This window comes from Ovis aries, chromosome 4 (genome assembly GCF_016772045.2).
Source record: "Ovis aries strain OAR_USU_Benz2616 breed Rambouillet chromosome 4, ARS-UI_Ramb_v3.0, whole genome shotgun sequence".
In the NCBI taxonomy this organism is placed as follows: Eukaryota; Metazoa; Chordata; class Mammalia; order Artiodactyla; family Bovidae; genus Ovis; species Ovis aries.
This window is the reverse complement of record NC_056057.1, coordinates 61,850,060-61,877,067: the sequence shown is the minus strand read 5'-3', so window position 1 is coordinate 61,877,067 and position 27,008 is coordinate 61,850,060. Positions and strand designations below refer to the sequence as shown.

Here is a 27,008-nt window from a genome sequence, read left to right as displayed (position 1 = left end):
TCAGTGCAACCCCATAGACGGCAGCCCACCAGGTTCCCTCATCTCTGGGATTCTCCAGGCAAGAACACTGGAGTGGGTTGCCATTTCCTTCTCCAATGCATGAAAGTGAAAAGTGAAAGTGAAGTCGCTCAGTCGTGTCATACAGTGAAAGAATTTCTATTTTAATTGAACTCTATTTAAAGGCCAGTTAGATCTCAAGGCCCCAAATGGTTAAATTTCAAGCCCTGGAAGCCCAGGAGGGCAGGAGGGGTGGGGCAGGAGTAAGGTTTACAGCACTTCGGAAAGGTCAGGGTGCCCTTCATGTATTTGAACACAGACATTATTTAGAGAGAATCCCCTGGGGAAAGCTCCTGGTGAGTGAGCCCTGATCAAACCCACGGGGACATGCTCCGCTCTGGTAGGGGCACACCTATACACAAACCTCTTTTGTCTTCATCCTTTAGAATACATAGTAAATGCTGCTCTCTTCCTGAGAAGGCAGGGGCATAGGCTAGCAGCAGCCAGCAGTCACACTAAAAAAGTTTGCGTCTGAGGGCAAAAGATTTGGGTTCAAGTCCATCCATGACAATAAGGAGCTCACTTCACCTTTATGACTCTTGATTTTTGAAACTAAGAAGTGGGAATGAAATCTCCACTGCTTTCCCCATTCATGGAAAAGTGCTTTAAAAAGATACAAAGAGACATAAATATGGAAAAAAGCGGTGGTGATGACAATGAAGGTTGTACCAGCAGATCATTTCCAGGAACATGGGATGTTCTCTGATGGCCCTCAATTCTTAGTCAAGCCTGTTATTACATCTCAGAAATTAGAGGAAAGAACATATGAAGTTAGAGGAAAGAACTCCAGCTCATGTTAGTGGTGACTGGCTGACTGTTAGTCACAATCGTGTCTGACTTTTTGTGACCCCATGGACTGTAGCCCATCAGGTTCCTCTGTCCATGGAATTCTCCAGACGAGAATATTGGAATGGGTAACCAACCAACCCTTCTCCAGGAGATCTTCCTGACCCAGGGATCAAACCCAGGTCTCCTGCCTTGCAGGCAGATTCTTCACTATCTGAGCCACCAGGGAAGCCCATGACTGTGGTAGAGATGGCAACATTGAAGAAAGTGAAGTCCTGACCTGATATACAAAGCTATTTAGGGAACTTGAAAAGTAAACGCAGGAGGGTTGTGTGTTTGCTGCCCTAGGCAATGAGCTGTCACTCTTACTTTCATAAGCACTGAAGCCAGTAAAATTTACAGGTCTACAACAGCACTTTAAAGCGCTATCACCATACAAAAACTTATTAATCACATTATCACAGTACCTTTTTCAGGACTGGTGTGATTATATGGGTACTTTATTCCCTAATTAAAGTTTTATGGGACTACTGGTGCTGTGCAAGCCAGACAAAACCGAGAACAAAGAGCCCTGCTCTTGCTTGGGTGAAGAGGGATGAAAACAACATCCCTAACATTAGGGATCAGGTGGTAGGAGATTGTGTGTAACTCACAAGGGCTCTAGGGGTGTTATCTTCATAACAATCCAGGAGGTAGGCATGATGCTTATCCTCATTTTATATATGCTGCTGCTGCTGCTAAGTCGCTTCAGTCGTGTCCGACTCTGTGCGACCCCATAGACGGCAGCCCACCAGGCTCCCCTGTCCCTGGGATTCTCCAGGCAAGAACACTGGAGTGGGTTGCCATCTCCTTCTCCAATGCGTGAAAGTGAAAAGTGAAAGTGAAGTCGCTCAGTCGTGTCCGACCTCAGCGACCCCATGGACTGCAGCCTTCCAGGCTCCTCCGTCCATGGGATTTTCCAGACAAGAGTACTGGAGTGGGGTGCCATTGCCTTCTCTGATTTTATACATGAGAAAGGTGAAATTTGCAGAAATTAAGCCTTCCATCATGTCAACTAAGGCAGGCGGCCCCAAACGAGCATTGGAAACCTACAGTTTTTGTTGACCCAGCAGCAGCTTCCTGCCTTAGTTGACACCAAGAGCACAGGGCATTTCCATGTGATTGATGCTTTGAAAGTTAATTTCTCCACCTACTCTCCTAGATCTCCTTGGATTCTTCCTTCAACAGAAACCACGATCTTGATGCACAGCCCGGTGAGGCTCACAGCAAGTACACAGCCAGCACCTGTTGATGGATAATACCTGGCCATGTGACAGTACCAACAACAGCCATACCACTGTCATTAGCCACATTTCAGGCCCTATTTTCCTCTAGGAAAATAACATCAATTTCTTTTTATTTAAATTAGAAACAGTGTTAGAAGGGTTATGAAAGTTGTCCACAGTCACCCAGCTTTCAAGTGGCAAACTCAAACTCAGTTGACGTGGCTCCAAAGTCCATCATCATTGCCCTTACATTGTTGTGGTGACAGCCTATCACTGTTGTACATCCAGCATTCTACACCAGAGCCATGGTTTTCAACCTCCATAAGAGAACGGCTTTGCCATTCAAGAACCTTGGGACTCATCCCTTGTGATGAGAAATGGGCATACAACAAACCAAAAACAATTTGCTCCCTCACATGTTACCAAAGAAATAATGAGAAAACTGATGTATTTTGGGATTTATAATTCAAAGGTGTTCCTGCACTGAAGGCAAGCAAAAAGTGATATTTTTTTCCTCAAAAATATTCAAATTGCAGACATTCAGGATTGAGGATGATTGAGCAGGAAGGATTGGTCCAGATTATCTGACCTATTTTCCTCTTTCATTTTTCAGGTAAGAGCAGTGAGAAAGGCAAAATGGATTGTCCAAGAGTTCGTGATGGCAGAAAGCAGGCAAAGATGCTGGGAGTCAGGCTGCTGGGGTTCAAATTCTGGTTCTATCACTTTCTGCTGAGTCAGCTGGGCAACACATTTCATCTGTCATTGCCTGAGTGTTCTCATCTGTAAACTGGGGGCAACAATAGAACAAACTTCATCAGGGGGCTATGGGGATCAAAAGGGAACATGACTACAGGAAGTAAGCTCAGTGCAACTATAGGCCAACAAAATTATGCTGCTCTTCATCCCATAGCAAGTGGGCTTCAGCCCAGGCTGTCCCAGTGATATTGCATCAGCTCACAGAGGTGGCTTGATTCTCTTGAACAGGGTCCTTAATCTGGAGATTTAAACAAACAAACACACACACAGATAAAAATAGGGAAGGGAAGGTTTATTACTGTTTTTTAAGGAAAATAGAAACACTTTTTGAAGAAAAAGAAATGTTGAATTTGTAGGCAATGACTTTATAAATGAAATTTAAAGAGTAATTTTAAATGAGACAAAAATAGACTTTTTTAAAAACCAAGTTGTTTTTAAGCACACTATTTTTAACACAATGAGATTCTCTTTTATTAAAAAAAAAAGGATAAACTCACTGTTCTTTTAAGTCTGGAATGTTAAGGTATTTTCAGGGCTGGGAGTAAATGAGTGCTTATTAATTTGCTGACATTTAATTCACTTTTAAATAGGAAGCTTAGAAAGCTTCTGTAATCCACACACTTTTGTTTCTAGAATGAAAAATAAGAATGCTATACACTTATGCAGCATTTTTGCCTTTCAAAGTAGATTTGTTCCTATTTTCCGTTGGATACTGTAAGGTGAGGCAGGTGTAGTCATTGGAGCCTCAAAGAACAATGGCTTTTGTAGGGTAGCAAGTAAACAATGAAAAGTGAATACAAAGAAAGGGTTCTAGTGCTGCCCTGTGACCTTGAGAAGGTCATCTCAGCTCCAGGGCTCCAAGTTTTTTACCTGTAAATGAGACCACTTGGTAAGGTTCCTGCCAAATCTAAGATTATAAGACTACACACACGTACACACACACACACCATAATGTATGTTGACGTCCCTAATGTCCACTAGTAATTATAGAACTTGGAGATTACACCTGCATTGAACTTTATGTCCTAAATTATTATTTCCTGGAATGACAGGGTGGCTACACATTTCAGTTAGGGTATTAGGGCATCAGAGTGGCACTTGATAGGCTTAGAAATGTTTGATAAGCTAGTATTCAATCTTTCTTTCATAAGAAAAGTGTTAGTTGTTTTCAGCCCCTTTCAATCTATTAATATCACCGAATGCAGACCATTACATAAGAAAATTACACGACTAAAGATAGAATGACAAGATGACACAGGAAAATGCATATAATTTCTGCTCTTTCATGGGAATTTTCTCAGACAAATGTAATGTTTGAGATGCTGAAAAGCTCTCTTCCTGGTTTCGATGACCCTTGTTATACTCAGACTGTGAACTCACTTGCGAGTGACTACAGGGACATATTTTGGTGGCACTAGGCAAATTCTGAGTATTTTTACCATGAAATAATGAGCCATTTCAACTAAACCAGTCTTTGGAAATGGTGCACTTTTGAAAGAGAGATAAGCACTGGCCTAACACAAAGGGCGTTTTGTTTTAAAATTCTGAGCTACAGGAAGAAGGGGATAAATCATAAACACAAGAGTGCCGTGAAAACTCAGAATGGCTGCAAGATCTTACTAGGTAGCCACAGCATGGAAACTAGAACTATTTGGCTCTAGGGTCAGTCTGGGAAATATATTGATGAATTCACAGATGCAAATGTCTATTTATACCTCTGCACAAAATCTTACCCTTGTGGCCTTTGAATTTTCTATTTTTAGACTGGGTATTCCTTAATAGCTTGGCTTTGGAGTTTTGGTGCTGTGTGGGAAGAGGCTCAAAGTTCAAAACCTTTTGTAGGTGGGAGAGGTAAAAAGAGGCGAGGAGAGTGAGGGCAAGGAATGTGAAAAGTTCCCCACTGCTGAGCTCCACCAGTGCAGAAGCTTTCACCCCAGCTATTTCAGGATAGGGGATCAGATGCTTGAAAGCTGCTCAGCATTTCCCAGCTCCTGAAATCTGGTTTAACAGAACTCTGGATATTCTTTTCTATCCTCTCTCATGCCTAAAAATAGTATGAAATTGACACTAAAAAGACATATCGTCTAATCCAGTGCTCCATTGTTCACTTTCCTTCTGGGCTTTTTTTTAAGGACATGGAGAGAGAGGAAAAAAAAAAAAAAAAACCAACTAGTGTTAGGGCTAAAAATCAGACTCTAGCATTTAAAGATAAACAATTCACCAAGAATAACCTGAGGCCATAGCTCAAGCTCACAGTTGTGTATTAATAAAAGAGCAGAGATTCTAGAGTGAGGTTGGTCTGGGTGCAAATCTACTGAATATCAATGTGACCTTTACCAACTTACTCTTCCTCCAGGGCTCAGTTTCTTCATTATAAAAAAGATAATGCATCTTACCTCATCAGATTGCTGCTAAGATTAAATCTAAAGTGATACATGATTCACATATTAACTGAGATAAAATAAGCATTAGTAAGTGCTACTTGTTACCAGTTTTAATAGCAAAGTAATTATTATTGTACTTAGCTAAAATGGCAAATTTGGAGGCATTACACTTGCAGATAGACATTATGAAACTATAATAATTAGAACAGCTTGATATTGGTCCATGAATGGAAAAACAGAACAACAAAATAGGATAGGGAGTTCTTATCTTCAAGATATAGTCTTATATGTACAATCACTAGATTTATGAAAAAGGTGACACTATAGTGTAAAGAATTTTCAAAAACTTGTGCTGAGCCAATTACATATGCATCTGAAAAATGAATTATAGCTCCTTACCTCATACCATCTACAAAAATCAACTCAAAGTAGATTATAGGTCTCAGTGTGAAAGGAAAAACAATGAGGCTCCTATATAATACAGGAGAATAATATTGATAACTTAGAAGTAAGCAAAGATTTCTTAAACAGGACCAAAAAAATCATTAACCCTAAAGAAAAAGGTTTGATCTGCTTATATTAAAATCAAGAACTCTTGTTTATCAAAGGGTACAAGAAGGATGGCAACTTCAGGGTAGGAGAAAAACTTGCAGCATTGTCTGGCAAAAAACTGATATCCATTGTATATAAATACCTCTAATAAATCAATAAGGGAAAGAAAGACAATTCAACAGAAAAATAAGCAAAACGTAAGCAGATACTTCACAAGATATCTAAGTGTCCAATGAACACATGAAAAGATATTTGGCTTTTTTAATCACCAGAGAAATGCAAATTTAAACTACAATGAGATACTTCCAAATATCACCAGAATGGCTACAATGAAAAAATTAAAAAAAAATAATTAAGTGTGGATAAAAATGTAGAAAAAAAATAGAATTCTCATAAACAGTTGTTAGGAGTGTAAATCAGCTCAACCACTTTGAAAAGCAGTTTAATAGTATTTAGTCTGCCTAAGAAACTCCAGTACTTTGGCCACCTCATGCAAAGAGTTGACTCATTGGAAAAGACCCTGATGCTGGGAGGGATTAGGGGCAGGAGGAGAAGGGGACGACAGGATGAGATGGCTGGATGGCATCACGGACTTGATGGATGTGAGTTTGAGTGAACTCTGGGAGTTGGTGATGGACAGGGAGGCCTGGCGTGCTGCAATTCACTGGGTCACAAAGAGTCGGATACGACTGAGCGACTAAACTGAACTGAAAATATTCATACTCAATGATACAGCAATTCTACCCAAAGATATAGATCCAAAAGAAATGCATAAACTGGTGCTGCACAAGAAAGGTATCTGAATGTTCATAGTGGCTCTATTTGTTATAATCAAAATCTTGAAACAGTCAAAATATCCACTCAATATGTTAAATTTTAGTTTATTCATATAGCAATATTTGTTGTTCAGTCGCTCAGACGTGTCCAACTCTTTGCAACCCCATTGACTGCAGCACTCCAGCCCTTAAATTAGTTTCTCTTAAATTAGTTTTCTCCCTCCATCCCTCTCTCATTTCTTTCATTCATCTATAGATCCTTCCTTCTTTCTTTCCCTCCTTTCATCCATGCATGTGCATGTCCACCTATCTGTCCATCCATCTGTCCACTGACCCATTGATTCGTTCATCCATCCATCCATTCATCCATCCATCCATTCATCCACTCATTCATCCATCCATCCATCCAACTAGTAAGGTGGTTAAGAACAGGGTCCTGGAGCCAGTCTGCCTGAGTTTGGACCCTGGCTCTGCCACTCATTATCTATATGACCTTGAGCTCAAGAAGAAGCAGAAATAAGTAAAAGATGAAGAAACCAGCAGGCATCAGATCATCTAATTCTTTGTAGAACACATTAGGGAGCATGGGCTTTATTCCACCTGCAATAAGAAGCCATTAGCAGGTTTTGAACTGGAGTGGAATAAAGTAACAACTTCCTATCACCTTTCTTCCTCTACCTTTTATCTCTTTTTTAATGGCATTAAAATTCAGGCAATTTGAGGATCCCTGTTATTCTGGACTCTACTTGATACTTCAGTGTATTAAGGGCGAGTGATGAACTACATAAAAACATTAGTGCTAAGTAGTTGGGAGTCACCAGAACTGAGGCTAGAATTCTTTCTCTATACTTTCTCAACTGAGTCCTTTATGTCATCAAGTCTGTGTTATTATGATGAGAATAACAGTAATTTACACTGTAGAACTGAGTAAAGATATAGTGAGAGGAGTCCCATAAAACACCTAGCATAGTTCTTGGCATATAATAAGCACTCAATAAATGGTAGCTATAAAATGCTGTGCAGAATACAAATATGATGTGCAATTTTCCCCAAAATCTTAAATTTAGATTCACACAGGTTTAGTCTGTGTGAAATCTTGTTCACTTGAACCTCCCTTCATGAAAGTAACAGATCCCCTGGAAAATTATAGAGCTGCATCTACCAAATGACAAAATGTGCAGAATTTCCAGGAAATTATGATTTCTAATAAGAATGAGCTAAGTGACTCCTAGATGTTGGCTTACAATTGAAAAATGGGCTTTCTGACATGCTCTGTGTTTGTACTTCTTGGTCCTCTGGCTGAAACTAAGACCGGCAGTAAAACAGATTCTGGATCCTGACACCTTCTCTCTTGACAAAATAATTGCTTCTGGATTCACTTATAGGTCTCTGAATGGTCTAAAGAAAAGAATATAATAGGAAAAACTGACTTCTTTGGGAAGAGTATCAAGTTTGTAGTATGCTTTAATAATACAAAACCAAAGTGAAAAATCTAATTTGCCGACCTGGGTGAGGTGTAGCTGCAGCACTGGTAGGCACAGTGAACGATTAGGAAAGAGGAAAGTTCTAGTTGGGTGGTAAATAGTCCAAGGCAGGGCAAAGGAGAGCACATCCAAGAAGTGATTTCTGCATGCCCTTAATTGAAATTTCCTTTATAAGGAAAATTATTCTCAGAAGCGACATATTAAGAGACTGTCATACAGCAAATTTAGCATGGATATAAATAATTGCCTGTTCAACCATGTGAGATGGGCACTCGAGGGTTATGTTGGGATAGAGGCTGATTAATGAACGGCTGGGATGTGCCTCACCAAAGCCCCAGCAAGAAAGAGCTGTGTGCCATCACATGACCATGGATGACATCTTTACTTGAGGCTCAGGGCCTTAACCAGGGCTGGGGAGCTGGCAAAGAGGCTGAAAATAAGTAACCCTAAGTCCAAAAAAAAGCAAATAAAGGAAAGAGGACATGTCAAGTCTTGCTTATCACATACATTCTTTCATGTCTTTGGTACTCAGTAACTGCTGCTACTGCTGCTGCTGCTAAGTCACTTCAGTCGTGTCCAACTCTGTGTGACCCCATAGACGGCAGCCCACCAGGCTCTGCCGTCCCTGGGATTCTACAGGCAAGAACACTGGAGTGGGTTGCCATTTCCTTCTCCAATGCATGAAAGTGAAAAGTGAAAGTGAAGTCGCTCAGTTGCGACCCCATGGACTGCAGCCCACCAGGCTCCTCTGGAGTGGGGTGCCACTGCCTTCTCCACTCAGTAATTGAGTCCCCTTAAAAACTTAGTGATTACCTGTAGGTGTCAGGGCAAAATGCAAATGATTTAGCAAAGCATTCAACACTTTCCAGTTTGCCCCTACTCCATTCTCCTAACTTTTCTCAACTGACCTAGGAATGAACATTAAATTCAACAATAAAGTCATCAAATAAACTTCTCCACTTATATCTGTGGGGCGGGGCTGCCCCATGGCTCAATGGGTAAAGAACCTGCCTGCAATGTAGGAAACGTGGCTTCAATCCCTGGGTAGGTAAGATCCTCTGGAGGAAGGCTGGCAACACCCACTTCAGTATTCTTGCCTGGAGAATCCCATGGGCTGAGGAGCCTGGCGGGCCACAGTTCATAGCATTGCAAAGAGTTGGACGTGGCTAAGCAACTACACAGGCACATACACTTGTATCTGCACATGTTAAGCTCCTGGGTTTCCCTCTTCATGAAGCCCAGTGAGTCAACCTTCAAAGTCCTTCCCTTTGCTAAGTCACTTCCCTCCAGCCCTGCCCAACTTCTGCTTCCTTTGCGTTTCCAGACCTTTTATTTCTTCCATCTGTTTGGAATCCCCACACTTGATTATGAGCCTCCAAGACACAGGAATCCTGATTCAGTAATTTCTGCATTCTTCACAGTGCTCACATGACCAGCCTTCCACAAACACATGCCCACAATCCCTTCTCTGGTTTCCTCCTTCTTCTTCCTCCCTAGACATGCTTTTCTTCTGTGTGGTTTCCATTTCACCCTACTTCGTGCACTGTTAATAAAATGGGATAAGAGAAGTTCCCAACGTTTGTATAACACACATTTCGGCACTCTTGCTGTGATAGGGCCACTTTGGAAGGCCCCACACATGCTTCACCCACTACTTTATTTTTTATTTTATTTTTTTTTTAATTTTTATTTTTACTTTATTTTACTTTACAATACTGTATTGGTTTTGCCATACATTGTCCAACCTACAAAATGACACAGTCCTCTGTATTCTGTCCACCAATATCCTGAAATCCAAGTACAGGTGCTCTCTTAATAGAAAATGAGCTATGGAGTCTGGAGTTAGCATGTACACACTGCTATATTTAAGCTGGAGAACCAACAAGTTCCTACTGTATAGCACTGCTGCTGCTGCTGAGTCGCTTCAGTTATGTCCGACTCTGTGCGACCCCACAGACCGCAGCCCACCAGGCTCCCCCGTCCCTGGGATTCTCCAGGCAGGAACACTGGAGTGGGTTGCCATTTCCTTCTCCAATGTATGAAAGTGAAAAGTGAAAGTGAAGTCGCTCAGTTGCAACCCCATGGACTGCAGCCCACCAGGCTCCTCCGCCCATGGGATTTTCCAGGCAAGAGTACTGGAGTGGTTGCCATTGCCTTCTCCGCTGTATAGCACAGGGGAACTCTCCTCAGTTATGTGGCAGCCTGGATGGGAGAGGAGTTTGGGAGGGAATGGATACATACATATGTATGGCTGAGTCGCTTTGCTCTGCACCTGAAACTATCAAAACATTGTTAAGAAGCTATACTCCAATATAAAATTAAAGAGTTAAAAAAAAGAAAAATGAGGAATTTTAAAGGGAAGCAGATTAATCACATAAATGTAACAACAACAACAAAAACGCCTCAAATCTGGTATGTACCCAAATTATGGTATATAACCCTCCTCTGTAGATCAACTGCCAACAACTAGTCCTGCCCTAGGGTAGGCGCCTCTTTTCCTCTCCCCGCCCACCTCATTTACCACATGTGGCTTTGAGCAGGAGCACGGGAACTCAGTGCTGATCTCAGGCCCTCATCAGACTTCATTACAAGGAACATATGGCCTCAAAAATTGCAGGACAGTGTTAACAATGTGTCCCCCTACCCATCGGGAATTAAAGGGAATATGGGGGATATGAACAGAATAATCCAGGGACAATCATGCTTTTGCCAAGGCGGGCTTTGAGAGGATGAAGATTTCTATCAGTGATCAAAACAGACTTAAACCCCTAATTTTTTGCCTATATATAGTTCCATCAATCCTCTTAAAGAAGAGTGCATATAAGGAGTATGGCTCTCTCCTACCCAGGGTCACGTGGGCAGGTTTGTGCAGAGGGGCCAAGCAGTGCACCCACAGAGCACCAGCCCAAGAAATGTATCCTCAAGCATCGTGTTAATAATGTAGGAAAAAGGCTTCGCACAGGCACTTGACTGAGATTTACCCCAGAAAAGAGGAAACGAAAGGATAAAGCATTACATATCAAACCAGTAACAGCTGGCTGGAAAACTTGAAAAGGACATAGTCTGAATTACCAGTCACTTGGGAAATCTGCCAGAGCAAGTCAGAAGGTGAGTAGCCTAGAAAGCTGTTATTTACTTGATACCATTGCAGTGACCATGCAGAATGGTTCCAAGCTCCTTACAAGTATTTTCTCATTTAGTCTTCATAACAATTGCATAAAGGCGGTACAGCTATTATCACCCCAACTGTACAGATGAGAAAACGAGGCACAGAAGAGTGATGTTGCTTGGTTCACAGAGCTAAGAAGAGGCAGAGCCAGGATTTAACAATAATTTGGGTCCAGAGTCCTACTTATCAAATTATTCAACACACATTAATTTCCCTCTATGGAAGATTTTTACAGCAGAAAGTTAATTCTTTCTAGAATGCCTATTTACTGTGATATAAAAATAAATTTAATTCCATTTCTTTCTTCTCCAAGCCATTATTTTAACGAACACTTAATCTTAAAAACTAAGGTAATTTTTGGATATGCAATTCCTACAGTTGGTAAGAATGGTGCATTTTCCAATTTATCTATGGCAGACATGTATTCCCATGAAAATGTTACTGTTTTAACGCCAGAGGAAAATTCAACAATCCATAGACTTTTAATTTCAGGAAACTTTTATTTGTTCATTGGTTTCTTAATAAAAAAGATAGAAAATTTGTCTCTATTAATGCAAGGACGATTAGGAAAATCAAGCTAATGAGACCAATTTATTTTTAATCAAACAATTCTACAGCACTTAATATACACCAGCCTCTGTTCTCTGTGCTTTACAACTATTAAATCATTTAACTCTCATATGAGAATTCCATATGAGACAAGTTTGATTCTCAACTCTGTCTCACAAGTGAGGAAAACTGGGGCACAGAGAGGGTAAGTAACTTATTTGAGGTCACACAGCCAGAGAGAGACAGGGCAGGATGTAAGTCTGGAGGCCTTCAGCCTGCAGAGGCTATTCTCTGAATATGTGTGTAGTCAGTGTACTTGGAGGTCCCCTTGCCCCAGTAGCTTTCTAGTTGCTGCTGCTGCTGTCCTAACCATTATGGAATGAGAGCTTCATCAGTATTCACATAATAAGGCCATTGAGCTCCTTTGACCCTGAGTGATCACACACATATCCATAACTACCCCAGATGTCTCAGGTTTAGGGTAAGTAGCCAAATTATATTACTTCTATTTGTTAAAAATAGCCCCATGCACTCTAATTTCTTTTAAAAAATTATGTTAGAACTGAATTTCTATTTCACAGAAATAGCTTCAAACAAATAAACAAAAAGCCAGGCATCAGTGTTTTGGTGGTATTTTGGGAAATAAATTTGAGTAAAAATGTGGCACACTCACTCTGGGTGTGCTCCCAGAGTGCATCTCATTATCTTGAATACATGGACATCCAAGAAGTGAATACAGTTTTGCAGTTGATAAAATTATTTTCACTATTAAAGAGCACTAATAAAATGAGGTTTAAGTTCTTGTTACTGCTTTAATGAGACTAGTTTTTCATCTTATAGACTGTGGGGCTAATTAGTATTCCAAGGAATGAAACATTGGTTTCTTGTTGCTGGGCCTATGAGACAGGTTCACATACATAGCTTCTGCCTCAAGAATGTATGTCTGTAGTCAGTCTTAAATGGATGGCAAAGATATATTTTAACCCTTTGTTATCCACATTCTTTTTATATTGAATGTCTGTAACTTTTTCCTCCATGGTCTTGCTGACATATAATAAAAATTAACTTCTAAAGTTTCTCTAATATCCTTATATATTCAGGTGGTTATTATCCAATGACAGACTGCCTGCCGTTGAACTTGTTCTAAGCCAAATCCAACAAAGGTTATTTTGGTCTTCAGCTTCTTAGCCATCATCTTTTTCTTTCTTTTTAAACTCTCACCAAAAAGATGCCGTTTTAGATAAGAACATATCTTAATGAAAAACCGAACTAAGGATGAGACTAAAATAAGATGCTTTTAACTTCAAGAGGATGATTTTCTGATGAAAATTCTCAGCCCTTCCTTCCATATGAAATAAAATTTAATGCTCTCAGACACTTTCATTTCCTTTCTTTGTAGACAGTTATTTTATTTTACTTTTTGGTCATATGATCTTATTCTTCATGTTTTGAAATCATTTTCTCCCTTGCCTGGGACAAAAGCATTTGAGAACTTTGATTTTATAAAAATTCCCAATTCTCTAAAAACAGAGGGTGTTTCTGACCTCACTCCCATTCTCTTACACACATAAGTGATCAGGACACCTCCTGTGGTCATTAGAATGTACACAGGATGCCCAGTACAGGTACCCATGTTTCCTAGCAAGAAGGACATTATATCTAGCATGTGGAGTCCTTATAAACGCTGTTGAGGTTATTTGGCAGCTGTTAAGACTCAAGAGGGTAAAACATAATAACAATAGCCCATTAGCACTGGATAATTGTTCTTCTTCCCAATCTCACTGTTCTTTCTTGTCTTCTTCATAGACTTGTTTTTTGTTTGTTGTTTGGGATGGGGGTGGTGCTTTTCTCTGCCCAAGGTTCTGTTCTCATCTTTCTTCTTTCTCTTCACTCTTGCCCTAGGAAAACTGAATTAGCCCCCCCGCTCCCGTGGTCACCATTGTCAAATCTCGTTTTTGAGCTCAGAACTTTCCCCTGAGCTTCAGACAACCAGTTGCTTACTGGACATGCCTGCTTGGATATCCCTTAGTCACCTCACACTCCAAATGGCCCAAACTGAACTCACTCCTTCTATCTAGGCTGGTGCCCAGTCTCAGCAGTCTGCTATGCTTAGTCATCCAGGGTCGGCTGGACTCCTCTCTCAGTCACCTTAGTATTCTGAATATATTTCCTCCTTTCCCCTCCTGCTGCCACGGGGCAGGGTTCAAGTGTTCATTGTCTGCTGTGCCAGATGGCAACAAAAGGCCTCAAGACGGCTTCCCACCCTCAAGACAGGTTCATGCTCCTCACTGCCCCACATGAGGAGTTCATGAAAATCTAACTACTGCCATGGCAAGACACAGAGAGAGCAATAGCAAGCATTTAAACTTATTATTATTAGTGCTTGATCATAGTGAAAATAAGTCACTCTACTTAAAGTCCCAGCTCCTCTCAAAGTCTTTACTGTGTGTACCCTGCCTAGCCCTTAATAGGCCCATTGCACATTTTTTAAAAATAAAACTTTCAGAATGTATTTATTGGGGAGAGGGAGAAAACAATTTCAAATTTTGAGAAGAAAATAGAATGACCAAACACATTAAGTCAAATAAGCTGTTTACAAGACTTCTAGACTTAAAGATAAATTTCTCCTCTGCCTGAAACACCCTGCCTTGTCTCATTCCCTGGTTGTTGTTGTTTAGTTGCTCAGTCGCATATGACTCATTTATAACCCCATGGACTTAGCTCACCAGGTGACTCTGTCCATGTGATGTTCCAAGCAAGAACACCGGAATGGGTTGCCATTTCCTCCTCCGGGGGATCTTCCTGAGCCAGGGAACGAACCAGTGTCTCCTGCAATACCTGTGGATTCCTTATCACTGAGCCACCTACTCAGTGACAACTCCAAAGGTCTTTTAGCATCCAGTGCCGTTACCACCTCTATGGGATGCCTTTGTTCTCACTACCTATAGTCTGATACCTCTAATTGTCTCCATCTCACCCTCCATCGTTCACACCATTCTCCATCTGTTTTTGTGTCTTTCCATAAAAATTCTAAGACTCTGGAGGTCCAGGACTAGGCCTTTTCTGTCTTTAGAGTCTCCAAAAAAGCTTATGGAACGCATGGTTAGATGTGACACACTACTTGTCCAGGGGACAACATTATTGAAGCTGCAACTTTCAAAAAGTCTCCATCTCCTTGTTACACTGAAGCACAGCACTGAAATCTCATATTCTTGCCAGCACTAGTTAATCATTAAACATTTCTCCCCACTAACAAAACAAAACATGACCACAAGAGAAGGCTCTGCAGAGACCGTGCCCACACATTTCAATGCCTGGGCTAAAATAACCATGTAAGTGTGTAGGACTCTTCATCATATCGTACCAGGAAACGCGCCCTCCCATATTTAAAAATACACTTGTTTGGCTTGATTCAGGCTGTTCCTCATTCCATGCCTGCATGAGTCATTGGAGAAACATCCTATTAGAGGGCACCCCACAGACTGGCTTCCTTTGTATGTTTTCGATGAGTCAGGACGTATGAGTCACAGTTCACTCTTATGACAAAAGGAACCTGTTCTCCCTTCCTTTTCATTACTAATATTTTGTGGGCTTCATTGGCACCTTTTAGAAATATCTAAGGGAGCCAGGGGCAGCTGGAGAAACGGCATTATTTATTTTTCACAAGCTACTCTACTTAAAACACCTTTCACCAGAACAGCAGGATACAGTGGAGCTCTAACACATCCAGAGTTGACGCGGCTCCCGGGAGGCCTGCATGTGGCTCTTGCTGCTACGCCATGCCATCGAAGCGGGCAGGAAGGCTCACAGGAGGCAAAGACATGGCACAAGGCCCCTTGCAGGACAGGTACCTAGAAACGGTCTCCCAGAGCTACTGTTGATAAAAGGCCAGTTGGCTTCTCTTTCTTGGCTATGATAGACAAATGCTTGGCTAAGGAGAGTGACATTTCTCAGCATAATCAATGGCCAACTAGTGAGCACAAAGCTGAGTGGAAAGACAGTCAAAGAACTGCAATCATCTAGATGTCATCCAGGACACTCAGAACCTGCCAATGGAAGAATTTTTAAGCTCCATGATAATTAGAAACAACAGAGGTTAATTCCTTTCATTCCATTCCAGCAAATCTTTCAAGTGGCTATCCACAGAGATAAATCGGGCATGGAATCAGTGGCAAAACAAAGTACAGTGAGTTATATACGCCACAAAAGAAGAATATGCAAAGGGTCGTGAGAGTCCCGGGGAAGGCTCAGTTTATTTTCTTAGAGGAATTGGCATTTGAATTGGACCCAAGGATGATAGTTCTGAATGTGTTTTTCCTTCAGAACCCAGTCAGGCTCATTTCAAATTCATTTACATTCAGACTCCAAATTCCATAATCAGCATCTCTGGGAAGCCATTTAAAAGCATGCATAGAAGCCTGCCTGCAAGGGAGATGCTTCTACCCAGTTCTATCAGGAACAGTTTTACAGTGGCCAATAAATGAAATAGAGAAGAGACTCACTAAGTCCACATCGTTCTGCTTTCCAGGGGATCCTGATGCAGTGAATTCTGCTTCTGCTTTAATAGAAGGTGATAAAAATACTTGCCACCCACTTACCTCAGAGGAACACTGCCGGGATGCATAATGCTCAAAGCACTTTCAATTTTTTAGGTGAAAAGTGCTTTTTGAAAACAAAGCTTTGTGATCATGAATGTTTGATAAAAAGGAAGCAAAAACACTGTCTAGAGCATGTGTTTGTCGGGGTCGGGGGAAACCAGACACTAGATTATAACTTACAAGAAAGTCAGCATTCTACAGTCAAGCCCTGAAAGTCTTTTCCCAAGGGGTAAGACCGTAACTATTCAGGGTACATTTAATATATCAAGAAATGAGGCAAAATTGGTGTCTTTGATGATAGAGGTTTCTGGTAAGAATAAAGAATAAGGAAAAGGAATGGCAATTTGTCCCATGATGAGGTATGGAGGACATAAATTTTGCAGGCCGAGATAATCAGAATTGACTCTTAAAAAGCCAAAAAAAGAACACACAGAGGACACTGGGAGAAAAACTTTGAATGCCCAAGAACGAACGGGGTAAGTGATCCAAAATATTCAGTACTGCAGAATAAAGACAACAGAAGATAAAGGAAAGTTGTAAACAGTGAGTAACTCTCTGAATTAGACTACAGAGCTGTGTAGAAGGAAGAAATTAGACCCTTAGAAGGCTTAAGTGATAGTCCACTCTCTAGTACCAAGCAGATATATGTTCTCTATGTGAATGACTTAATTTCTCACAACTTCACACAGCTGAGAGAATCAAAGGAGAAAATGTTAAAAAGTATCATCAAAAATGTGCCGCTATCTACAGACATCAGGGGTGGTGACAATGGAGCTGAATTGGTGAGAATGACAAAAAACCAGAAGAAAGTTCACAAAGGAGAGCCACACATTTTGGTGGTAGAAATTTTTCTTTTTTAAAAAATACATGCAAAATGCTGGTGTTGAAGGAAGACTTCTGGAAAGGATCTAGTAACCCAGAAGGGATATAACCAGGGTTCGGACTTCGATGACAGGGAAATATTCAGGACATATTTTCAACAAATTGAATGGGGACGAGAAGACAAAAGAAACAAAAATCATGTTGAGAGCCTGTGTCTGCAGAAACTGTAGGAGAACAAAGTGGCCAATGTAAACGGGAAGCTGAGGAAAGAAGGTGGTAAAATGGTGGGGTTATTAGAGAATAAAAGATAAACTTCTAATAAAATAGTAAAATGTAAAAGTGAAAAAATACTAAAAGTGAAGTCGCTCAGTCGTGTCCAACTCTTTGCGACCCATGGGCTGTAGCCTACCAGGCTCCTCTGTCCATGGGATTTTCCAGGCAATAGTCCTGGAGTGGATTGCCATTTCCTTCTCCAGGGGATCTTCCCAACCCAGGGATCGAACCCAGGTCTCCTGCATTGTAGACAGACACTTTACCATCTGAGCCACCAGGGAAGTCCAATATTATAGAAGAAAAGATAAGCTTCTAATAAAATAGTACAATGAGGGGTTAAAAATTTATTTATGGAATTTTCTGCATCTGCTAGTTAGCCTCATGGAAAATAAAATGGAAACTCTTTTATGTAAAAAGAGTAGAATATGCCCTTTAAGAAAGCAGATCTGCAGTGAAGAGGTGTCTCGTGGGATTAGGTTGACGTCAACAGTTCCTGTGCATCATGTTTTCTGTTATTTTCAATAACCTCAAAAGCTTTTTAGTTTTACTCCAGAGTAATATTTATGTTTGCATTTCCTTCTCCAATTCATCCAAAAACCTGATTAGGCGTTCTTTCACTGGGTTCTAGCCAGTTCTATCCACTCACGCCTATGACCGAGGAGCCTGTTATCAGGGGAAGACACAGTCATCGCCTGTGATAAGAACTCAGCAAGAGGGGCCAGGAATCAGGCCATCAGATGGCCTGAGCAGAGTGGACACAGGCTTGCAGCCATTGGCAAACAACCTTGTAACACAGACTAGAGAGGCCAGCTTTGTTTTTGAGGAAATTCAGACATGAAGAAGAGGGATAGGGTAGTGAGAAATGAACTGAGGGAAATAACAGTCTGTGACCAAACGTATAGGAATCAGGCATTAGCCTGACTCCATCATCACCCAAAACCCGAGTCAGAAGTCAAATTTGGTCTGTTTTCTAAGTACATGAAAATAGATATATGACAATGGGTCAGCTGGAGCAATACATTAAATTTATATCTATAAATATTTCTTTCTATCCCTACTAAGTTCTAGACTTTTCCTGAGTATTTTTCATGTATAATACAGAGATTCTTACTAACAAGATGGGTCATTTTCAAAAGCTTTCTTGTTTTTGCTTTAAGACATCATCTTATTTTGACTGAATGAATGATATTGCAAAATATACTCAGATACATTAATCTATAGCTTTAGGATATGGCTAATCTGGGCAACTGACACTTCCCAAAGTGTTAATATAGAATAAAGAAACTACAGAAATTATGGAAAACACAACCTATATGAAACACACTGATTGGACATTGCAATCAAGAGGACAATAAACATTTCCAGAGAGGACAGTCCCAATTTATCAGACACTATGCTTAAGCGAACCCATCTGCTCTGCCCATCATCCCCCATATCTGAAAAATATACATTCTTTAATTCACTTGTATGGCCTGTGCTTTTCAATCAGGGGACCACACAAAGACTACCTCAATGGAAGCCAAAGAAAAAATAAGCATGAAGGAAGCCATGGGCTCCTTGGCAACAATTGCCTCAGCCCCTCCACTTCTACGTGTATCTCTCACCACCCCTTCTTTAAGACAGTTTCACCTCTACTTCTTCCCACTTGGCTCAAATACCATGTGCACTCAGCCCCAGACTCATCCTGCCCCTGGAACCTTTAGGTCACTGACCTGCCTGTGCAGATTCTTATACCCTAGCACTCTACCCAGGTGGTGCCCTGGTTTCTCAGAACAGTTTCTCTCAATGTAATAGAAATTTTGTTCAGATATTTTGCTGGTGACACAAAAGATGCTCATATTTTGGAATGGATTTTCTTGTCTCCCTTAATTCTTACCATTAGAATTGTAACATTTTCTGAATAATCTAAGCATCACCTATACCTTGGTAGCTACAGATGTTGGTATGACAGGTTTCTTCCTTGCTTAGAGATTTTCCTTCTAATATCACTTTTCTAAGCTCAGGAAACTTTGACATTCTTTTTTATTCTTCAAAGGATTAGAAAAATTCTGGATGAGGTTTAGTGAAACAAATCATTGCTGCTTTAGGTAAGTACGATTTAGTTTGCAAGGACACTCACCTGGGCACACTAGATCACAAAATGGGGGGCACTTTACATCATATGTTTATGAAGGGGTGAGATGTACAGATGTATGATATGCCATGGTCTGAGGTAAGGTTAGTTTTATTTCAAAATGTCAGTGCTCTTTTGATGATAACAGCCATACTCTCTCCATGCTCCCTGAAGCCTCCTTGGCACTCTGTCCATAGATCATGAAGAAGCGAGACATGGATGGCGTCTACACCAGGGCATTTCTTGCCCTGAATCTCCACTGTCGGTCCGGCTAATGTGGGTGGATAGGATGTTCAGCCATCTGTATCTTGGCCCCTTTCCCCCACAGAATTGGAAAAAAGCATCATCATCATATTTTTACTTAATACTGACCAAGACATGAGGGGAAATTGAAATTCTGTGAAGGCAATTTTGACCTTTGAAGTTAAAGAATCACCATCAGAAGCAAGCAATACAGAACACAAAGAATGACTCGACATCATCAGAACTAGGAAGGAAGGTATGTTTTGGTGGTCACTATGCACTTTCCTCATGGAAATCTTCCCATAGCCTGATTCCAGTTGATTCAATCTATGCCTAATTCCTCCTGACCATTTATAATCAACACTATGACCCACATGATTCACTTGGATAAATGAATTTTTTGGTTTTACATACTCTTGACTTGTATTTATCGCCTCTCTTTACAGGAGCAACATAATGTTGATTTAAGATAAAATGTAGGCTCCAATACAAAATCACTGGAAATGCAATGAATTTAAAAATCTCATTTTACTTGGGAAGGGTGTTGCATTATAGTGTTTTCCAGAAGAACTTCCTGTAATCTTGGAAGCATGTGTGTGTGTGTGTCTGTGTGTGTGTGTGTGTGTATCTAGTGAAGCGAAAGTGTTAGTCACTCAGTCATGTCCGACTCTTAGTGACTGCATGGGCTGTAGCCCACCAGGCTTCTTCATCCATGGGATTTCCCAGGTAAGAATACTGGAGTTGCCATTTCCTTCTCAGGGGATTGTCCCAACCCAGGAATCGAACCCAGTTTTCTTGCATTGCAGGCAGATTCTTTACTGTCTGAGCTACCAGGGAAGCACCTGGAATGTTGCTAGTATGACTGAGAAACTAAATTTTAAAATTTTATTTATTTCTACCTAATTCAAATTTCAATAGTCAGATGTGGTGAGTGGCTAACCTACTGGACAGTGCCATTTTAGAAAGACGGATATTCGGCTTAGGCACCTCCTACTAGGCAAAACCATCCTCGGAGCACAAAACTGAAACCAAGTAGAAATAACCTGAGATCATTTTTCTCATCAGTAGCCCATTTGCCACAGACTGAAGGGGTGATGTTCAAAGCAGCTGTGATGGTGTACAAAGAGTTCTTGCATAGATCTTCCAATCCACAACCAACAGAAAGGAGACCACATGGAAAGGAGTTAGTATCATTATGATAAAAACATTAACTGACACAGAAACAGCAAAAATATGAACACTAGTGCACCCGACTAGATCAGTGTGTGCCTGATACGATAGACAGCACTGTAAGAGTGACACACGCCTCCTCCTCCCCAAGATAGGACTTCATCGGCAGTGTGCCCTGGTACAACAAAGCCAGTCCCACACCTTCCAGCTCCTCCACACCACACTTGAAGGACTCATGCTTCTCACACTATGCTGCCCCCACGTGGTGTATTTCTCTGCCAGCGAAGGAGAAATAGGACATTCTATTGCCCACCCCATCAGTCAAAAATGGTGGGTATAAGGAATAAATGCTGTGTTTCTTTCTACTTGTATCATTACCATTCAATATAAGTCTAAAAGCTATTTGCAAATAGGAAGTTGGGAAGATCAGGAAACAGTGTAGCATATATAATAGGTAATGTCAACATCCTGTATAGGAGAGGGAATAAGGAGAAACAACACTCAGGTTACATGGTTGCACGACCTTGGCTGTCTCTATAATGTCCTTAGGGGAAGGGAACAATGCGAAGATTAATGTTGCCATTTGTCATTTTATAGCCATAAGCCTGAACACATGAAGGCCTTATTCATCATGCACAGAGAGTAGGCCCCTGAAATATACAAGGTATATTTCAAACAGGAAGGTCTTTGCCTACATTGCTGAACTACTGTGGGCTGCTGAGTTATCACCGAAACATTTGAGGTCTGTATGTGGCAAAGGAAAGCAGAGGCAGGGGTGGGGAGGTGGGGTTGGGGAGGTGGAGGGCAGTGCGTTGAACAACGGCCATTGTGTTTATGATGCTAAGGACAGTGTGGACACCTAGAAAAGATGAGTACTTATTTGGTCACCTCACACTGCCCACCACCATGGCAGGTACAGGAAGTCTGCCGTCCCTGATCAGTGCCTCAGAATCTCCATTCGCTTCTCTCTTCAAACCACTAGTAAAACAGAGAAACAGCTGCAGAAAATTGGAAGCAATAGACGGGCCTTCTCTCAGCTAATAGAGCATAAGCATGAAATAAACTGATTGATTTCCTGAATGTATTAACAGAACACCTCAGGTTTCCTCTCCTGTGTCCCTGAATTTTAACAAAGGCTGGAAGGCAGCTCTGCTGACCATGTTTCTGAACCCTGGATGCATGCTATAATAGTCTACTTTAAAAAATACCAGTGCCACTGGAAACAGATGAGTGGTCTACAGGGCGTGGGGGAAGAGGCTGACTGAAAGTGGCCCATCGATTTTTAGGGTGATGCGAGTAATCAGTGTGTTCACTGTGGCACTGGTTGCATGACTGTATGTATGTCAAAACTCACCGACCTGTGCACAAAGAAAGAAGAACTTTACCAAATGTAAATTATGTCTCCATAAACTTACCCGCAAAAAGCTACTGATGTTTGGGCCTAACCCAGATAAATGAAATCAAGCCATCAAAAGCATGAGTCAGGACATTATTGAGAAGCTTCCTAGTGATGGTTCTCACATGCAACCAGGACTAAGACCAATGCAAGTCTAGAATTTGTGGCCACAGGGGAGTCACATGAAAAAGGGGCTGGGCCAAAGACCAGCGGTGTGGCTGGCTCTAGAGAAAGATTCAGGTTCTCAGTTTTGAGTTTGTGAACTACATATTTCTGCCTCTTCATTATAGGAATGGCATCCCCATCATCCAATGAGGGACTAGGAACAGTCACTCTCTTGTATACTCATCAGACTCAAGGGCGGGTGGTGATGCATGGGATGCTTGTAAGGGAAAGTGCTGCAATCCACTCATTCTGTTGAACAAAGACTTAAACAGGTGCTTGTTTGTTTGGTTTTGATTGTTTCTTTTTTTGGTGATATAGCAGATAGGCTCTTTTGGGGCAAATGTGAAAATCCTCCATGAGGTGTGGTTTGGGAAGAGCTCTGTCCCAGCAACCTTACTACTTCTCTCTAACCTCTCTGAAGATGAGTGTCCTTACCGTTAAACAAGGACAAAGATTTCAATGGCCACTGCTCTCCCTCAGATCACCTGGGACGCTCAGAACAGCCAACCTGCAAGAAAGTGATCTATCAACTGTATCCCATTAAAATAGCTGGCGTGAATTGCACATTTACTGTGCTAAGCATTTTCACATCATTATATACTCATCCTGAAGTATCATAGGTAAGACTATTAACTGTCTTCAGTTAAGAATAAGGATGTTGGGACTTCCCTGGAGGTCCAGTGGTTAAGACTTTGCATTTCCAATGCAGGGGTCAAGGGTTCAGTCCCTGGTTGGGGAACTAAAAGATCCCACATGCTGCATGGTAGGGTCGAAGGGGGAAAAATGAGAATGTTATGGCTTTGCCACCATCTCCACCATGCCAATAGTACATTCCACATTACCTTTTTACTCTTCCTGAACATCCCTCTTGTTTGATGTGGTGATCACTTCCCCCCTTCCTCTTGGCTCTTTGGACAACTGATTGCCTGCTTACTGGTTCCTCCTCCCATTCTTAACCTCCAGGCCTAGTGCTCAGTCCTGCACATCTAGGCTTCTCTAGCTGTCCTCACTCCCTGGGTGATGCAGACTCATCCAGTCTCTGGGCGCTGAGCCCTCTCCCTGCAGCCAGACACGTATTTTCACTGCATAGCTGTCAGCACCATTCAGGTATCTCACAGATACCTCAGAAAGACAGCCAAGCCTGGGTTCCTGCTTTCCATCCTCACGCTCTCCCCACCCCCAGTCTTCCCTTCTGTAGTAAATGACCAAAGACCTGGAGGCATCTTTGGCTCCTGTTCTCTCAAACCCACATCCAATACACAAGCAAATCCTGCTGGCTCTTTCCTGAAAATAAATTCAGAAGCTGACTACTGGTCACCATCTCCACCACTATGCGGTTTAGCCTTGTCACTAACTGCCTCATATGGCCCCCTAACTAGACATCCTGTTCCACTCTTGCTACAATCTCTTTTCCACAAAGAATCCAGAGGGATCCTTTTATAATGTAAATAAAATTAGCAATACAGAAGGGAATAGAATGAAAACTCCACAAGACAGGCCTCTGCCTCTTCTGTTCATTCTGTACTCCTAGTGTCAACATCGGCTGGCTGGCACTTTTGTGAATATTGGTTGAGAGGATGAATGAGTTTGCAGTGGCTTCATGTTCTGCAGCCGGTCACAGTGCTGACCCAGGATCTAGCACGCTCCGTGACTTTCTTCTGCAGGCTGTATGGTCTCTTGGTGGAATAGTAAGTCACAACTATTGAGCTGCTTGATTACTTCTAGCTTTACTTCTACACACTACACAGAAAGGTTCTAGAAAAGCTACTGTGAGATCAGCAGAGCCTAGAGTTAGATGCTGAGTTTCACTACTATGTCCTTCAATACATGTACATTGTTGTTATCCTCATCATAGGTGTCTCTACTCTTACCATTGTGCTGAATTCAACAGCTACTAAAACCACTAAAAGAAGAATTCTTTTGTCCACACTATCTTCTGGGTCTTCAGTCTGAGATTACTGTAGAATTCAAATAATCCTCAGCTATTTAGAGGTTTAGACACATTCTGAGTCAGAGTTTGAAGCCTTCAAAATAGTCTATAGTACCAAAATGGTTAGGAATGTGTGTAAAATCAAAATAAATAAGTATGAATTATAAAAGTAATACTGGAAGTGGTGTGCATGAATGTAGTTGGCACTCTGTTATTTACTACAACTGTTTCAGACTATTTTTTAAATTCCCATGCTAGTTTCTGCCTGTGTTTTGCTCAAACAAAGTGGCTACACAGCTGGGCTCTAGGTGGAGGTAATCTAGAGCTAGAGTCTCCCAGTACGAGGCTATGAATGCTTTACTAGGATGATCAATAGAGACCCTTAGAAAGAGTAATTAGTTTAACACAGAGACACACTATAAGCTAGGACTGACTCTGAGCCACCTAGAGTATAAATCCATGATTAAATATAAAGTGTGTTCTGGGTAGGCTTGTGGAACAGAAATGGAACATTAGTTAAAAACCAAGGAAATCTGAAAGTATGGACTTCAGTTAATATTACTATTATTGATGGAAACAAATGTAATATTCCAGTGTAAGATGCTAATAATGGCAAAAACTGGGTAGTGGGTATGTGTAAATTTTTTATATTATATTTGCAATTTTCTGTAAATCTAAACTTTACTAAAAAATCAATTTCATTAAAAATATTTAGTGGCACAAGAAGGTAAGATTTTGCATTGTCTGCTTACTGCCCCCAAACTTATACCATTATTATAAAATTTTCTTTATTTGGACAAGACAGTACATATATTTTTTTCAAATGACAGTGGTTCAAAAGCTTTTTTTAAAAGGTCCTCTTGCTGACTGCTTTTGCTCTGCAGCAATTTGCCTGCCCTTTATTCTCTATTAAATCTTAAAAATACCACTTATTTGCAAGAAGGAAGAATTATTTATATATTCATGCACTGCCTCATTCTACAAAGGAATCAAGGAAAGGAAAAAGAGTTAAATAAAGTCTTTCTTTTTCTAGAGTCCCTAAAATAACCTACAAGACAGTCTATATTTCCATGATAAAAAAGTATATTTTATGCAATAATTCAGAGTTAACAAAGTATTTCCCCACAGATTAGCATACATTAGGTAACCACTGTGAGGCTGAGAATTATCTCTTCTTTAGGGACAAGAATACTGAGGCTCTGAGAGGCAAAGTAAAACCTTCCAACCCATGCAGGGCTTTCTACTTCCTGCAGACCTCATGACCTCTCTTTCATTCAGCTGATCCTGGAGCCACTGCCATCACACCAGATGCAGCCTTCAATGAATTAAATCCACAGACACATCTTGCCAAATTCTAAATCAATCCTCGCTACGTCCACCTTTGCATATACACCAGTCCCCAGCTTTCTGAATGTAAATAAGCCGAGAGCCGGCTGATCTTTCCTTGTCACCAAACACATATACTTTATCTGTCTCCTTTTAAAATTATACAGTGTGTATAACTGTCCAACAATTATACACAATTTCAACAGATTAACTCAAGGTCAGCCTTGGAAAGAGAGAAAACTGCTTTCTGTACATACATAGTCATGTTTGTTAAAAGTCAGAACCATCTCAGATGACTGGAAGAAACATCAAGTATTCTTTGCATAAGGAATCCCAAGACATTTAGCACTTACTAATGAGAAAAGAAAGGGGGCCCAGGCCTCTGCCCAGCCACCTTCTTGTTGGAGAACACAGCGCTGTGCGCATCCCACTTGGAGCTGCCTTCCGGGCTTCAGAACAGCTGAGAGAGAACCCTGGTGTGTCTGTTCTCATTAGAGCAGCAGTTTAGGTTTGATGTTTTTGACATGTCATAATCATCGAGGAATCAAATGGAGGAATGAGAATGATGAAAACAAGACAAAACAAAAAAATCAAAGCGTGAGATGAATCAAAGACTGAGGCAAACGTCTGCAGTTAACCCCGACGCTCTGAAACTCATGGAGAGATCAAGGGGAAGGTGACAATATGTACCTTGCTTGAGATTTTGACACATTGGGAAAGGAGATCTTTGAGAGATCAAGGGAGTTTCGTGAGCCAAATAACAGCTAATGTAAATTTGCTTTCTGATTTTTTAAAGAGAACCTGGGAACTCTCTTTGTGCAATTCCAGCACAAAGCACAGAGGGGTTTTCAGGATCCTTTCAGCTTGTGGAAGAGGCTGTGAAATGCTGGGAACAACTCACTAGGTGCCACTAATGAAACAAATTCTCCTTCTATGTTTACAACTCACAGATTACCATATTAAAAAATTATGACTTAGGATCAATCAAATGTTACACTTAAAAAAAAAAAAAAGAATCTGCACAATTTGTCAATGGTAGTTGTTGATGCTGCTTCTTCAGCTTGCAAAGGAGAAAGAGAAAGCACTGAGCCACAGAACTGAATATCTAGAGGGGCATGGCTAGGACTGGCTACCTTTCTGTCCCCAGCCTCTAGCAAAACATGTTTGTTGAATACAAATGACCTGGCCTTCCAC

At 41.1% G+C, this 27,008-nt stretch overlaps 1 protein-coding gene across 6 annotated transcripts in view; it reads right to left on the bottom strand.

The window, feature by feature from the left end:
- ELMO1 (engulfment and cell motility 1) overlaps positions 1 to 27,008 on the bottom strand; it is a 581,422-nt gene that overhangs the window by 165,945 nt on the left and 388,469 nt on the right. The gene's annotated exons all lie outside the window — the stretch shown is intronic.